Genomic DNA, 16255 nt, shown 5'->3' with positions numbered 1-16255 from the left:
TCCAGCCCTTCCTCTCTGAGTTCTCCCATTCGCTTGAGATCCAGAACCAGGTCCTTTGAACAGAGGGGAGAAGGCTTGATGGAAAGTCAATGGATACAAGGAGACAGTCATAAGGTATCCTTCTGCTCTGCTTTTACAGATTTATTTATTTATCTATAAAATTTATGTAGCCTCCCAACTCACAAGAAGTGACTCTGGGTGGCATAAACCAATCAAATAAAACAACAAATATATAAAACAAATATTATAAAAATATAAACAATCATTATTAAAAATCAAAATATTACAATACTTAATATGTGCATGTTGCAGAAGAAAAGAGTAGTGGGACTCGACAGGCTGCAGTCCACTGTCCTGACCATGCTGAAAGAGATCGTGCCCAAAGTGAAAATAAACATAGAAAACTTTATTAAAACACTGGAACCTTTTTGCTAAAAGAAGAAAAAAGCAAAATTATGATTTATAGATTTAATGATTGAAAAAGATGAGAATGTAATATGGGGTTGAAGGGATTTTTGGAAGAGGTAAGAGGGAGGGGAGATGATGGGTTTGTCAATATCTGTGGAAGAGGAGGTTGGAAGTCATTGTATTTCTTAACTTTTGTTTTCTTTCTTTTTTCTTTTTTTTGTTTTCTTGTACTTTTTTCTTTCTTTTTTTCCCTTTCCTTTCCATCTTTTTCTTTAGATTAGTCTTTTACTTTTTGTAAAATTTTCAATAAATATAACTTTAAAACAAACTTTGATGTGTCTTCATTTTGAAACTGTCACCTTCTCTGCAGCAGGAATACACAAGACCTGTTGCCAAAGGCAAGTTAACCATTTTGACAAGGATGTGTTATTTTGAAGGTTTAACATAGCTGGAGATAAATCTAGATGAAGTCGTACTTAGAGTCAGGCACTTGTGGAGAGTGGCTGCACACACACAAGCATGCATGCACCTATACAGCATCTCCATAAAACAAAGAAGCAAATGCAAATATGTCCCTGTGTTCATAAAATAAGATGGAAGAGCACATGGTAGCCCTTATCTGTCCCCAGAAAAATCTAGAATAGAGGAATGGGCACTTATTAGACACAATCAGTCCAATAAATGCCAGGGGGAAATAGCTTTATTCTTAAAGCTGGTATTAACATTCTGAGCTTTTTATAAAATCTAGTTCTGTCAAGGTCCTGAGCCTCATCAGAAATTTCTCCCAGAAAAGAGTTAACACTAACAAACCTACTGGCGGCATCTTTCTAGGGTCTCAAGTGAGTTCTTTCATATCGATTCTATCTGTTCCTTTTAAAAGGAGATGCCTAGGATTGCAACTAAGTTACCTTGCCATCAGCAGAGTCTGCAGCAAACTGCAATGATACTAAAATGATGACACGTGATGTCATCATCCTGCAAATGGCACTATTACATTCTTGTGTCCCAATGTCCGAAAGAGTATGTTAGTCAAAGCATTTTTGTGATAACCTCACAAAAATATCATCGTTTCTCCCTCCTTTTCCCCTGAGGATGTCCATACCTGCCATGGTAGTCAAGAATTGGGTTTATAATTTCAGCACACTTTCACTTATCTCAGCTTCTACAATAGACAGGGCTACAGAAAATCAGTCATTTAAAGGAGGGTGGGAAACCAATCCATGTTCCCCACACAAAGTTCAACCAGGAGATAGGACATCATATACAGTTGGAGTCTGCTAAAAAATAATAATTTACCAAACAAAGCACAAAGCCCAATTATAAAATAATGTTCTTATCAACCACCAACCTAGATGCACATAAAAGGGTTTCAACCTTCTGAAGTTTGATGATAATGTTGAAATATTAACATATTATGTTACGTATCATCCAGCAGATATTTCACAAAGTTGTTCTCATCATGGACCCTTCCGAACATGATTATTAAAAAGAAATAGTTTTTAAAATGGGTATCTTCCATTAATGTTGTATAACAATTCGGTGCTGTGCTTCAAGCAGACAGACACAGATCTCGGTCCCCATTCAAGGAGGGAGCTCACTGCATGAGTTTGAACCAATCACTTTCTTTCAGTTCAACCCATCCTACAGGATGGGAATAAATTATTTGGGTTTATAATCAGTGGAGACTCCTCATATAGTGATCAGGAGTTCGAAGAAAGGCAGGATAGCAATAGGAAGAAGGAGATTTTGATTGCAGCTTTCTTTATAAAGAAATATTTTCAAATCGAGAATGATGAGAGCTTTAGGGCTCTTAAAGTTCATCCAACTCTGATCTTTTGTTTTTAAACAAAACTCAAAATAACCCAATCAACTGTGGAAGATATTTATCTCTGAAGCTTATTGTTTCACCCTTTCAAAGAAGGATCTTTCATATCCTCCCTTGGGGAACACTGCTTATTTCTCAGCCATTCTAAAAATTTCAATAATCTCCCTAGGTTTCTGAATATATCTCTTCCCTTTTAGCTTAAGACATTTCAGCCATGTGTGTGTGTGTGTGTGTGTATTATTGTTCAGTCTATAGTAAGCAAAAGACTGGTCTTTTCCCACCCAAGCAGAGAGAACAATATGCATGCTTTCTAGAGACTGAATTCAGCAATGGCCAGAAATTAATTTCCTCAGGTCAGTCACTCAAGAATGTTAGGCCTCAAGGAAACCAAGAACAGCTTTCTATGAGGCTACAAGTAAATGCAGCAACCCTGAGGGCCCTTTTGTGCCATCCTCCAAAAACTCTACCTGGATACATATTTCTGAAAGTGAAAGTGGGACAGAGATTTACAGAAACACAGAATCTGACTTTCCAAAAACAATAATAAATGGGCACCTCAGTCCATAACCAAGACAAGATGGCTATAATGTTGATAGACAATTTGGTGAACCCTGATGGTGAAGATCATGTGAGTGTATCTTGATAGAGTGCTACTCCCCCTTAAATCAGGTATTGGCAGACTTTCAGAAGCTGGGGGCCATACTTACCGTAGTTTTTGAAAGACAAAGGCCTCAGTGGGTTTACTAATGATGTGTACAGTGAGTCCAGAATTTTCTGGTGGTTCCCCCCCTCCCCCGATTTACAGTAAAGTAGTAGATTTTTCTCCCATTTCTAAAGTCACTGAGATTGAGAAACACTGGCCTAAATTTATTTATTTGTTTGTTTATTATTCAAATTTCTATCCCTGCCCATCTCCCCCCAAAAAGGAGGACTCTTTATAAATGATTATTTTCTACTGCTACCTTATCGATATGATTTTGTGTGTTCTGTGACTATTATTTATAGTTATATTTATTCTCAGGGTAGGCTGCCCTAAACATTAAAAAGTAATATATGAGCAGCATCAAAAACAAAGTGAGGGTTGCAGGAATGACCAACCCTCCCCAACTTTTGCCTGCCAATTTTGTTGGGCGTAGAGTGTATAATTTGCAGCATTCTCAGTCCACACTGCTATTGGGCACCCTGAGCTGGGAATTCTGGGATTTGTAATCCCAGCACATCTACAGGCTTGAGGTTGGAAAAGGTTGGTCAGCACTGATTATAGGCACAAGACTGAGAAGATTTTGTCTGTTGAGGTACTGCACTTTCCTTTTGTCTAGATGGTATGGCCAAAGACATTGTAATGTCATCAGAGATGACCAGGGTGAAATTTCTGGATCCAGTTTTCACACTGGGGGTGTTAGGAGGCAAGACTGCTGCTTTAAGCCTGACTAGGAGGTTAAGGCACTGATTTTGCTTCTTAACCCCTTTTCCCCAACTGGGGAGAAATGGCCCATTTTGGTGGAGTCGCTACTTTTAAGTCTTTTGCAAGACTTAAGGAACACTCCTTAAAATCCTCCAACCCCTCAAAACAACGAAAAAATCAACTGCAAATGTCAGCCCTGTCCACTCCAGGGATGCTGTGAGTGTCCCACTTTGACTTAAGAGAATCCACCTGAGAATAGGATGGAATTATTTGGAATCCACCCACATAATTTTCTCTTTGATTTTCACACAGATTGCTCTCTGGTGATTTTCCTCTTTGTTCCTCCTGTTGGTTTAGTGTTTCTCTATGTCTCAGGAAGTTGCCATATTTGACATGCTCCTTCTCTTCCCCCCAATATCTAATTGTATCTACTTTCTTTATGTAAAGTGCAATCATGTTAACCATGCCAAATTGTGTGGTGTGAAAGTCAAACTTGTTTATCATTGGAGCTGTTACTTGGGCACAATCAGCCCTTTGAAAATAGAGAATCTGTTGATCCTGAATGCTCTCTCACACCAATAACTAACAGACCAGAGAGTTCTGCATCTAATAGGAGGACAAGACCTCTCTGAGCATAATATATTAAATGTTAGGATATACATATGCCAACCTTTCCAAACCTGGCATCATTCGCCTGTACTAAGACTATAACGAAAAATTCTAAAGCGTTTTGATATTGGAGTTTTTATCTCAATACATCTGAAAGGTACCAGATTTTAGAAGGTTGTCATTGTGGTTCAGGTTTCTTCTTAGTGACATTGGTAGATCTTACTCACATTATGATATCACAGAACAGTGTGTTCTTAGTCTGTATCATTGGTTTCTACTTATATGTGGGGCAGAAACCAAAGGGAAATGAAAGGACACTTTTATCCTACAAAGTATATTATGGGTCAGGAAGAAGATGGTCCAGACATAACACAGGATGGTAACTCCAGCCAGATGTGCTCAATTTTATGTCCTCTAGATGGTTTAGACTACAATTCCAATTACTCTTAATTGTTACTCAAGTTAAATGGGATTGACAAGAGCTCTAGTCGAGCAACATCTGGAAGAGAACAGGTCAGGAAAGTAGTCAACAGGTAGGGAAATTCAGGCCTTAAATAATGGAATATCAAGTTTAAGTTTTAAAAAGTAAATATAAACACTTGGTTTTGGTACAGAGGTGAACAGGCAACCACTGTAATTCTGTGTTCCCAGAGAATTCTACAGTAGCTGAAATTTCTGAACCATCTCCATAGTCAAGACTATATGTAATACATTGAAGTAATCTGATCTGTAGTTTATTTGAGCTCCAATCATTGTAGGAAGATTATGAACCAACCATTTAGCCACCTGGGATGTGTGTGTGTGTGTGTGTGTGTGTGTGATAAATACTGTACATATATACATACATTCTAAACTGGCTGTTCAAACTGATCTTTTCTTCGGAACTGATTACTGTTACTTGAGCCATATCAGGATACGATTACTGAAGCTATCCTATGCCTAAACCCCAGAATGGGCCACTGATGCTGCCGAAAGGCAAAACAAATATTTAAATATTTTCTTGCCTGTGAGTCAGTTGTAATAGATTGAGAGCCTGAACTTCCTTGCATAGGAAAAAGTTAGGAAAAATAACTTTCCTTGAACTAAAGGCATGGAAAGGAAAGAAATTCATCATGAGCTTTATCTATAATACATCATAACTTTGGCATAAGCATCAACTCAAGTCTCACTTTTTAGCAAAGCAAGAAATGGTAAATCAGAGAGTACATCTTTGCCCCACTGCTCCATAATTATCTGATGACCTAGGAGGGGTGGATAACTCAAGAACTGTAGGACTTGATGCCACTCTTGTATTGAATCTTGAAGTCAGAATCTTGGTCTCCTCAGGGAAGAGGAAGAAAAATAGAGGATCCTGCCCAAATCAAGCTAGCATCTTGACTGCCCAAGGGCTCTGCTTTGTGTATGTGTGAACCTTTGCCAGATACTGAGCTAAGATGCTAAGAGGTCAATGAGCAAATGCCTTTCAACTCTCCACTGATGGTTCAGAGCATCTTCAGTGACCCAAAATGAAAGGTAAGCTTCCCTAAACTAGGTTCTCCAGGTCTTGTCTCATAACCCCAAGTTAGCATAGAGGGTAGTCAAGGATAATAAGAGTTGTAGGCAACATCTGAAGAAGAAGGCTGAAGTATAGGCTTCTTTTGAGATTGATAGAACAACTTATTCCTCCCTAAGAGCTGTTTATATTCTGGTTATACTATTAATTGGGGAAAATTGAATTTGCTTCCTTTAGGATCTAAAATAACTATTGATTACTGTAAAGATATGTTTTATCATTTCTTTGGACTGTATAACACGTTTGGAACAATATTTCCCTTGAAATATATCACACATTTACAGTGGATGTAAAACAGTGGTAAAAATTACTCTTGAATCTTTGGGGTAAGATTAACCTAAAATGAACATAGCCTCCAGATTGATGTATATTTTAAGAGGAATTCCAATGCTAATTCCTGTTAGACGTTTTATAGAGATTTATAGAGATTGATAAATTATTGAGACAGTTTTCAAGCCAGACAAGGTCCCTTAAGTCTCTTTGGCCAAATTGATGACGGTAGCTTTAATTACCGAATTTATTTATTTATTTGTTTGTTTGTTTATTAAATTTCTCCGCCACTCATCTCATACACAATGACTCTGGGCAGCTTACAAAGAATTTTCCACATTATCGTTATGCTTTTATTTTAATATCCATATTTATGTGGAATTGGACATTTTTTGAATATCAATCCCTTTGCACTCCTTTAGTGTAGGACTTGATGTGAGTCAGTGGATGACTACTTGAAATCTTGAAACCTTGTCAGAAAGAAAAAATATATATACAGCTTCTCTTGGACTTGGGATAAAATTATTAAAAAGGCATTATTTAGTTTGCTACATTTTTATGGTGAACTCCAGGAGTGTCTGAAGAAAACACAGAAGGTACTGAAGAGAAGAGCAGGGTTTAAAGGAGTCAAATGTAGATGGATAATAGTCAGTGCCAGAAACAGCTGGAAATCATAAGCTTCACTGTGTATCTGAGCATCCCTGATGTGACACCTTTAGCACTGCTAGCTGTGCCAAGGATCAGCCGCCTTAACGGTTGAAGGAATACATCTGAAGGCAAGTGAATGAAAAGAGCAAATGGGTTGGAAGGAGCCAATGTAGTGAAAAGGGAAGACGGAAACAGTCCTTCGGTTGCTTGAAATACCCACACAGCTATCAGAATGGTATATATGGTCCACCTTCCCTTAAGCTCTCACAGCAAAAAGGGACAGATGTTACATTATGTCATGCCTCCATGTACATTTACATGACTCCCACCCCCCTTCTTGGAGGGGAGGGGAAATTCCTCTGTTTTTTCACAATTTATATTATACATCTTGCATGGTGTTTTCACTGAAATCACCCAAGAAAGGAGATCAAAGAAGACCCACAAGTTCCTTTAACCCATGAAAGCTTGTAGAAAATGTTTGTCCTTATGCAACACCAAGGAACGTGTTTCATTTAGTTGCAGTGAAGAGCAGAAATGGACCACCTTTTTCAGATCACAGGCTGCATGACTTTGAATGGCCTGCTAGGGGTTACCCTAGGGCTACCATATCTGGGCTGCAAGGTTCCAGAGGTCCACTAAGTGGCAGCAAAGGGCCAGAGTTTTCTGCATCTCTCTGCTGTCATCTTATGGTAGTTCTGGTTAATTAATTCACCATAATTAACATTCACATTAATTAAGTACCATCAATATTTTTACACTATATTATATCACCCTTCTATCGTATTAACAGTTGCAATTCAGCAGCAATTTGGGAACGAACTCTGAGGGCCCAATCTTTGGGAGCCAAATGTAATCCTTTGGCCATGAGTTGTGAATCCCTAATGTAAACCATCCTTCCTCAATCGAGTGTGCTTCAGCTGAGCTGAGAGTATAATCCCAAGAATTCATAGGCAGCCTAGAGATGCCCCTCCATTGTCACCTATCTGGCAACTATTCCATCAGGATGCACAGCAGAAAGAAAAGGGAGGGTTGCCTCTGCTGTGCATTCTGATGAAACACCCCATCCATCACACGATCTGAAATGCTTTCATCCCAGCTGGTCACTGGTGCTACCACAGCCACCTATTTTTCCTTCTCTCATGCCATCTCTTATCTTGGATGTCATATCTCTTAGATTTTGGCCGGAAGACAGTGACTGTCTCAGGACTGATCTTCGCAAGCTGCTCTGGGAGCCATTTTGGCTAAACTGTCATGCTTTAAACAAACAACCATTTGCTTAAACACAAACAAAATGGCTGGGTCAGCTATCTTATATCCCTATTCCAAGTCTTCTCAGTTCTGAATCTTGCAAGCTCCCTCTGCGTGAAGGTCAGTTGTGGGCAAGTTTGTGGCAGAATGCAAGAGAAGCAAGGGAAAAGAGGTCTGCAAATGTCAGTCTGATTTGTTACAGAATGGACCGGATGATTCACTGTCTGGAATGCTGTGATTTTCCACCATCCAGAATGATTTGGGAGAAGAGAACAAGGTCCCTTGGTAAAGAAAGGATGATGATTCAGCAGTCAGATAGTTTATTTAAGCTCATAGTGGAGGATGCTCAAATAAGTACAGAATTTGCCAAAGGAGGTTTTCTAGAAAATATAGCCCCCACAATCAGAGCTGTGTAGGTAAGTGAAAGTGTTCCCCAACCTTTTTATATTACCTAGGAAAAGAGGAGAAGTGTTGTCTGGCTGACAAAGATGATATAGATGATGATGATGATGATGATGAGAGAGATTGTCTGTGTGTGTGTGTGTGTGAGAGAGAGAGAGAGAGAGAGAATACTCAATGTCTGCTTTGTTTTAAACTTGGTTTGCGGGTTGTTTTTTTTTAATGCCTTAGCACATTATGCAAGCCCCCCTGTTTATGGTTCAGTATATTCTGCAAACCCAGAAAATGTTTTACAGACAGTAAAATAGGGTATTCATGTCTGGTGAATGTCCAGTAAATGCAATCTCTTTTTCTCACTCACTAGGTAACGTTAATTAAGCGGTAACATGACTTTCTTTTGTCAGACTGATGGTCAGATAAGGAGGGTTTCAACAATGGAAATTATCCCCACAATCCTATCAGAAGAACAGAAAACGAGCAGGAGAAAAAAGAAAAGAGAATGGATGGCATATTGAACATTGAATTGAACAAGTATTAATTAAGCCACGTTAAGTGGAATGAAGCCCAGCTGCATCATTCTGTGCTCAGTTGTATAGTTTGTTCCTCTTTGCTTTTTCAAGGCTAGGTGAGCAACAAGCAGAGAAGTTTGTGGAGCCCCTGAGAGTTGCCATCTGTCAGGGTTGGTATGCTGTTTGGTTTTTTTAAGACACAAGTTACCTGCGTCTGAGTTCAATTTAACATAATCAAAAGCTTCTGGGAGGCCACAAGATGGCGCTATGCTTCTGCCATATCTAACTGGAGCAGGCAGGCTGAGGAGGATTGTTGGTATGTACTGGGCATGCTGATGGCAAAAAGCATCTGCTTTAGAAAAGGCTTCAGCAGGCGTAGCTGCAATTTTGCACACAGGCAGCAATGCTGCATTCACGGAGCTTTTAAAAGGCAGTTAGCCGGAAAAGTTGGAAGAGAAGAATTAGGCCACTGAGTCTGACTCTTGGCTCAAGGCAGGAATCCAGACAGAACTTTCCCTGACAGATGGCTTCCAGCCTCCACGTGAACACATCCATGAAGGAAGCCTGCTACTCTCTGAGTAATTGGATCCAGTGTCAAATTGCTCTTATGGTTAGAAAGTGTTTTTTTTCCCCTCAGATTCAGCCAGAATTAGCCTTCCTATAACTCAAACAGGCCCTGCAGTCAGGAAAGATCTTGATCTTCTAGGTGACATCATTTCAGTTTTTAAAGAATGCTTATCCTGAGTCATCTTTTCCAAGGCTAAGCATGCCCAGATCCATCAATCTCTCTTCATACTCCTTCATCTCTAGTCACTTGATCCTCTTGCTGCCCTTCTCTAAACCTGTTCCAGTTTGTCAGAATCTGTCTTCAAGTGTCTGGACATCATATTTAAGATGCTGCCTGACCAACACAAACCGAAATAGAACCATTACATCCCACTATTTGCAAACTATAGCTTGGTTGATGCAACCTAATATAAACTCTCTTCCAGAACTTAAGATCAGAAAATTTGTGCTTTATTCACTCTGGCTGGACAAACTGCATGGCCAAATGTCCCTCTGTATGCAGAATCATTCAATATAAAAATGCCCTGTCCCCTTTAATGCCGATTGCCTAGATTCCTTTAGTTTACTGCAGCCATATACAATGCGCGTTGTCAACACAGCTCCAATGGAGACCAGCACAAAGCTCTGAACGCTGGATGCAAATGTACATATATGTGTGTATGGGTCCTGCAATCAGGTGCACTATGTAATATTTGGCTCATGCATCTGGCACAGAATTCAGTGGCTGTCTCTGGAAAACTTTACTTCAGTTTTGTTTGTTCCCGGCTCTCTTCCAGGCAGGCACAGCTCCAAATACAATTTTTTTCATCTCTAAGGAAGATTATATATATACTACAATTCCACAGAAGTGTATAAAGTTACTTGATGCAGAATTGCATACAGAATTCAGATACCTATAAACATTGCCCTTCCTTCCTTCCTTCCTTCCTTCCTTCCTTCCTTCCTTCCTTCCTTCCTTCCTTCCTTCCACAGCCCTGTGTAAATTTCCTGGAAAGTGTCTTGGTGATGCTCATTATCTTATATAGAATTATTCCATTGGTTATTCCAACCCAAAATTGTCAGTATTGGCTAAAAGTGGCTCTCCAAAGTTTTAGACAGGAGGTCTTTGGGGCAAACTCTTTGCTGCATAGATCTTTGCCTTTACTCCACAATTAGCATATCTAAAACAAAAGATGCCACAGAATAAAAAGTCAACCAGAAAAAAATTATATATAATATGGAGGAAAAGCATGCATACCAGCATAATATTTACATTAGTGATTTCCTTGCACAGAATTTGGATTGCCTTACCGTAGAATTTCAGGGTGGATTTACTGATTGTGCAGAGTATTCACACAATCCTACCTATATAAAATAACAAAAATATTTTCCCTAAAATTTAGTAGCCTGCTGCCAGCCAGAAGAGTCAGTAGCAGATGTCACACTATGGGGCATTTCCCATTGCACATTCCCACAGCACAGAGATGACCCGACAATAGCTTCTTTCTGTTGTGGCCCCTTCATCTTATCCCCAGATGATGAGTGAGACAGGCTTCAGTTGTCCTTGGGTGCCCTGGTGTTAATGTCCCTTATCCAACCCCATCCAAAGGCAGACTCAAGGTCAGAGCCTTCCACGGGATCTGAAGCTTTCATCAAAATGAAGAAAGGAGCAGCACAATGGCGCCAATCTTACAGCACAATGGGGCAATGTGCTTTCATCATTCCCCCTACCCCACCTTGCAGATACTTCTATTCCAGGAGTGCAAAAATCTGTCACCCATTACCTTGGAAGGAAGTCAAATGGCTGGCATAACTTAAAGCATGAGGGAATAGAGGCAGAATAGGGGTTGACAAGGGGACAGCAAATGTCACCCAAATGTCACCCAGTAGTTTTCTGCCAACTCAAGGATGGATGGAGATCACTTCAATTCAGCAGTAGAAAAAGGGAGTTTAAGAAGAGAGTGGAAAACAAGGAAGTAAGAGTCCATTCTCTTTTATCAGCATTGGCAGCTGTTGAAGCAATTGATTTTCCTGAAAGAGGGTTTCCCTGAGCCTCTCCTAGTTGATCCTTGGGTTATCAGAGCTATCAGAGGACACTCCAAGGGCTATTGTCTACCTAGGGGACTGGGGCAAAGGGAGATTAGAGTCCCCTTGCATCTCAGAATGGAAGAAAGCACTGAGAGGTGAGCCAAGGATGTGCAATTCTCTGCCCTTATATTTACCATTGTAATGGCAGCTGTTTTATTCATCCAGGATTTGGCAAACGCTGCCTCTGTCTGCTTCCTCTTCCCCAGTCTGCGCATGGATCCTGCCATGCCCAAGGCCAACCCACCATGTCATGGCAGGGGGAGACTCAGGGATGCCCAGCTGAGCCAAACAGCTGGCATTCTGCACATGTCCTGAATGGAGGCCTCCTTCCCTGCAGAGCTGTGGGAAGGAGAGGAGCTTGCCAGCTCCCTGCCAGTTAATGACTGACTGATCATCCTGGCATGCCATTTGGTGCTTGGCTCTCTTGGTGAGTTTCCTGACACCTGCAATGAAAAGGATACTGCTGTGGCTGGGAACCAAGCCAAGCTATCCTAGAAATGAACAAATGTCAACCCAATTATGCAGGGTGGGGCAAAGAGGGGCCACTCTCCCTGATGAAGAGACAACTGTAGGGATCCCAAATGAATGTGAAATTCCTCCTTAAAACAGCTTTTAGAGGCCAAGTTTCAAGTATGATTTATATATTTATATAACAGTTAGGTCTTCCCTCCAGGAGCTCAAGGGAGTGTGCACAACACTCTTTCTTCCCATTTTTCCTCACACCATCCCTATGAAGTACATTGAGCTCAGAAAGAGTAATTATAGAGAATAAGGAAGATTACGTTGATGGAGAGCAGGAACCGTTACCTAGGTAAAGGGGGCTGAGGCATTTTTTAACTCCAGAACTACAACATTTGGAAGTGGCTCAGCAGGTGGCTCCCTTAAGGAGGAGGAGGAGGCACAGCACAATCAGACTTGCGAGATCCTGTTATTATAGCCCATATCAATAAAAGGAATTTTAGCCTTCCTGTGGAGTTGATTTCCTGGTCTGGTCTGGTCTACCTAGTGGTCCACTATGTAGACCAGACCAGGAATGCAACTCCACAGGAAGTCACCCAGTTAGATTCATGGCTATGGGTTGATTTAAACTTTGTGGATCTCCTTTGGCCATCATCTCACCACTGCACCACACCATCAAATCCATCATCTTGAACTAGGAAGAGCTAGCAATTGAACTTTGAGTCTTGTGAAGGAAAGGTGAGGAACCAGAGCTCAAATATGGCTGAAGTACGTATCAAGCACCCTGACCACTGGCCATGCCAACTAGGATTCCTGAATAAACAAAGTTGTCAGCACTGAAAAAAATCTCTTTTCTTTTCCACAATGTATTGTCTTTATGTTCCAGTTTCATGGGAGAACAAAAAAGTAAAGGATGTGACATTCAATATCCTTGGCACTCCCTTCCTCAACATCCCTGTAAGGTAGGTTGGGCTGAGAGGGAATGACTGCTTCAATGCCACCAAGTGAGTTCAACAGGAGATTTGAAACTGGATCTCTCCATTACACCACCACAGTGGCTTTTTAATAGGAGCTCATCAGCCCATTCACAACCTTGTTTTCTTTATTTGCTCAGATGCTCGTGAGATTATTTAGCATTTCCTTGGAACTTCTGTTAAATCCACTCATCCTGAGCTTGTCTGTGGAATCTCTGATTCTTGGATAACGTCTTCCAACCTCAATTCTTCTGGATGCTTTGGGCTTCCTATCATCCCTGAAGACTTGCCACGCAAGTTAGCCTCAAGACATTTGCAGTGTATTGAGCTAGGAAAGATTGCTTTGGCTGCCCTAAACAAATCCCCAAAGGATTCTGCCGCCACTGTGTAAAAGGCGTGCTGAAATAGAAAGAGAAAATGGAAAGTGACTTGCTAATATTTCTTCTTTAACACAAGCACAAAATGTACAGAAATTCTCTTGTCCTCTATCACATTTCAGCTGACCAGAGGGATCAGTGCAGAGATTTAGCCATCCTTAACGCTGAGCTGTTTTCTGAGCAGCCTCATCCAGGGAAGCATTTGCAGGAGAAAACTGGCAAGGATACAGGTTATACTTCACTCTTCCTCTGTTTTTCAACATTATCCTGCAAATTCCACCCACCCTCAGCCTCATTCTAATAATCATTATCCCCCATTCAAGTTTTGAAATTAAATATAAAATATCTGGGGAAAAACAGATTTTCAGGAGAGGGCTGGATGGGAGTTAGAAGATTTAAACTTCCTTCTCCCTTGTTGACTGTCTCCTTTGAATGCTTTCCCTGTATCCTTGGCATCTCAGCCCATCCAACACCCCCCTCACCAAGTTTGCAGAGAAAATGCCCCCCAAACACTTTGCATACAAAGTGTAAAGCTGAATTTAAAACAATGAAGTGGGGGGTGGGGGGGACTGAGTCACCTCGAACAAGAAGCCAGTCCTATGCGAGGCACCCTAATTTGCTTCCCGTGATGTATTGTTCTCCTTCACGACCACCACCACCCACAGAAATTGAACAAGGAGATGCTTCCCAGAGCACAACGGGGCATTGAGCAAGTATGCCAAACAATTCTAGAAGCCTAGCCAGAAAACAGAGGTGACTCCATTATCTGCAAAAGAGTCTCCTGTCTCTTCTTGTTCTTCATTCTGCCTTCCTGTTCCAGGACGTCAAATCTATCTAAAATAGGTTCCTTCTGGTTTGTTACAAGCCAGCCAGCCAGAAATTGCAATTTCAGCTGTCGTGGGACAATGCTTGGCACTGTCATTAGTGGCAAAGTGGAGCAGCATTTCTGGCAAGAAATAAAGGGTCACCTACTACACTGCAAGACTGCTGGTAAAAGCAGAGAGAAAGCCTAAGTGGCAGATCAGGGATGCCGCTTTCTGGTGACTCCTACCCCCACGGGCAGGCGTCAATCTCCCCAGTTGAATCAGGATTCAGAGACTTCATTGTATTATTATTATTATTATTATTATTATTATTATTATTATTATTATTATTATTATTTGTATGCTGCCTGACTCTCAATGATTCTAGGCAGCTCACAATGAAGACATTACAATCGAATCAATAGAAGATAAAAGATGGCAAGCGTGACAGATAGGTGGAATGAAGCAAGAGGTCTGAGTCTCCCTCGCCAAAGGCCTCAGTGAAGAGCCAGGTCTTCACAGCTCTTCTAAACAACAGCAGAGTGGGGGCCATCAAGATCTCCGGGGGAGGCCCTGCTACGGAGAATGCATGCTGCCGGGGTCCTGACAGATGTCATTGTTTAATCAGAGGAACCCGGAGTGTGCCAGCTCTGTAGGATTGAATTAAGGGATTAAGACATCAAAAGCTTGGCAAGGGAGAGAGAAAGAAATAGTGCTTAGAGGTATGGATTGTGCTAAATCATAACTTGTTTAACTATGGTTATATGAACTACAGTTGGCTGACTTCAGACAACATACTAGACCACAAACCACACTGTGGAAATCACAACAGCTGAGTCTGTGCACTATGTCAAGTACAGTTTAACCACATGAAGTCTTAGTGTAATATGTAGAGTTACCAACTCTGGGCTGCAAAAATCCAGATGACCAGATGGCAGCAAGAAATTATTGTTGTTGTTGTTTTGTTGCATTATTGTAAAACACAAGTAGTACATTATACTATTTGGGTAAAGTGGTATTTATACAGTATTGACTAAAGAGTATTAACACTCTAAAGTTTAGATAACTTAAACCTTTAAAGGTAAAGAAAATTAAGAAGTTTATATCAATATTAGAGAACCAGCTTGGTGTACTGGTTAAGGTACCAAGCTAGAAACTGGGAGACCATAACTTCTGATCCCACCTTAGGCACAAAGCCAGCTGAGTGACTTTGGGCCGGTCCCACCCTCTCAGCCCCAGGAAGGAGGCAAGGGCAAACCACTTCCAAAAAAGCTTGCCAAGAAAACTGCAGGGACTTGTCCAGGCAGTCTCCAAGAATCGGACACGATTGATCATACACAAACACACACACACACAATGATTTCTAAAATGTCCATGTTGAAAAGCATAACGTTGTTTACATTTTCATCCAAAGCTAAATGTGGCATTCATAAAAAACTGCACAGTACATCCAACTATTTGTTATACAATAAAGGTTTCTGTCTTCACTCTCTCCCGAGATTGAACGGTCATCAGATTTCTGCAGCCCAGATCTGGTGGCTCTACTTAAAAGCACAGGGGCACAGAAGACATTTTTCCCCTCCTGCCCAGTTGCCCAGTGTCTATTGCCTTGCTGGCTACATGCTGCTCACTCTTCCACTGAAAGAGGCTCAAGGCTACACAACCCAAGCCGTTGTCAAACGTTGGAGGCTGGGCCCTCAGGAAGACTGTTTTTCAAAGAATAATACCACAAGCTCCCTTTAGTCCCTGTGGAAAGATTTCTATAGACCTTTATGCCTTCTTGCAGATTAACAGAGGTTTTTCCCCTCTGTAAATCAATATACTGGAACACATAAACAGGCAGTTCTCAAGGGAGTAAGAAAATGAGATAAACTGAATGGGAGCCACTGTTTTCTCAGCTCCTCTCATGGACCACTTATATACCATCAGGAAACAGTTCTTTCAGAATATTTCAGAAGCCAAGTTGGAAGCTCATGATCTCGGCAGTATTCAAGGAGCAAAAGTTTCATTGTTTTATAGGTTCTTGCTGCATGGAAGGGAGTAATTTGCTTTGTCTTAACTTTTATTGGCTTCTATCTCTGCTTTCGAATGGCCAGAAAGCTTTGGATGACATAGCAGCCTCTCTTCTTTCACAC

The sequence above is a fragment of the Candoia aspera genome, chromosome 2 (genome assembly GCF_035149785.1).
Source record: "Candoia aspera isolate rCanAsp1 chromosome 2, rCanAsp1.hap2, whole genome shotgun sequence".
Taxonomy (NCBI): Eukaryota; Metazoa; Chordata; class Lepidosauria; order Squamata; family Boidae; genus Candoia; species Candoia aspera.
Note: the sequence above shows the minus strand (reverse complement) of the source record.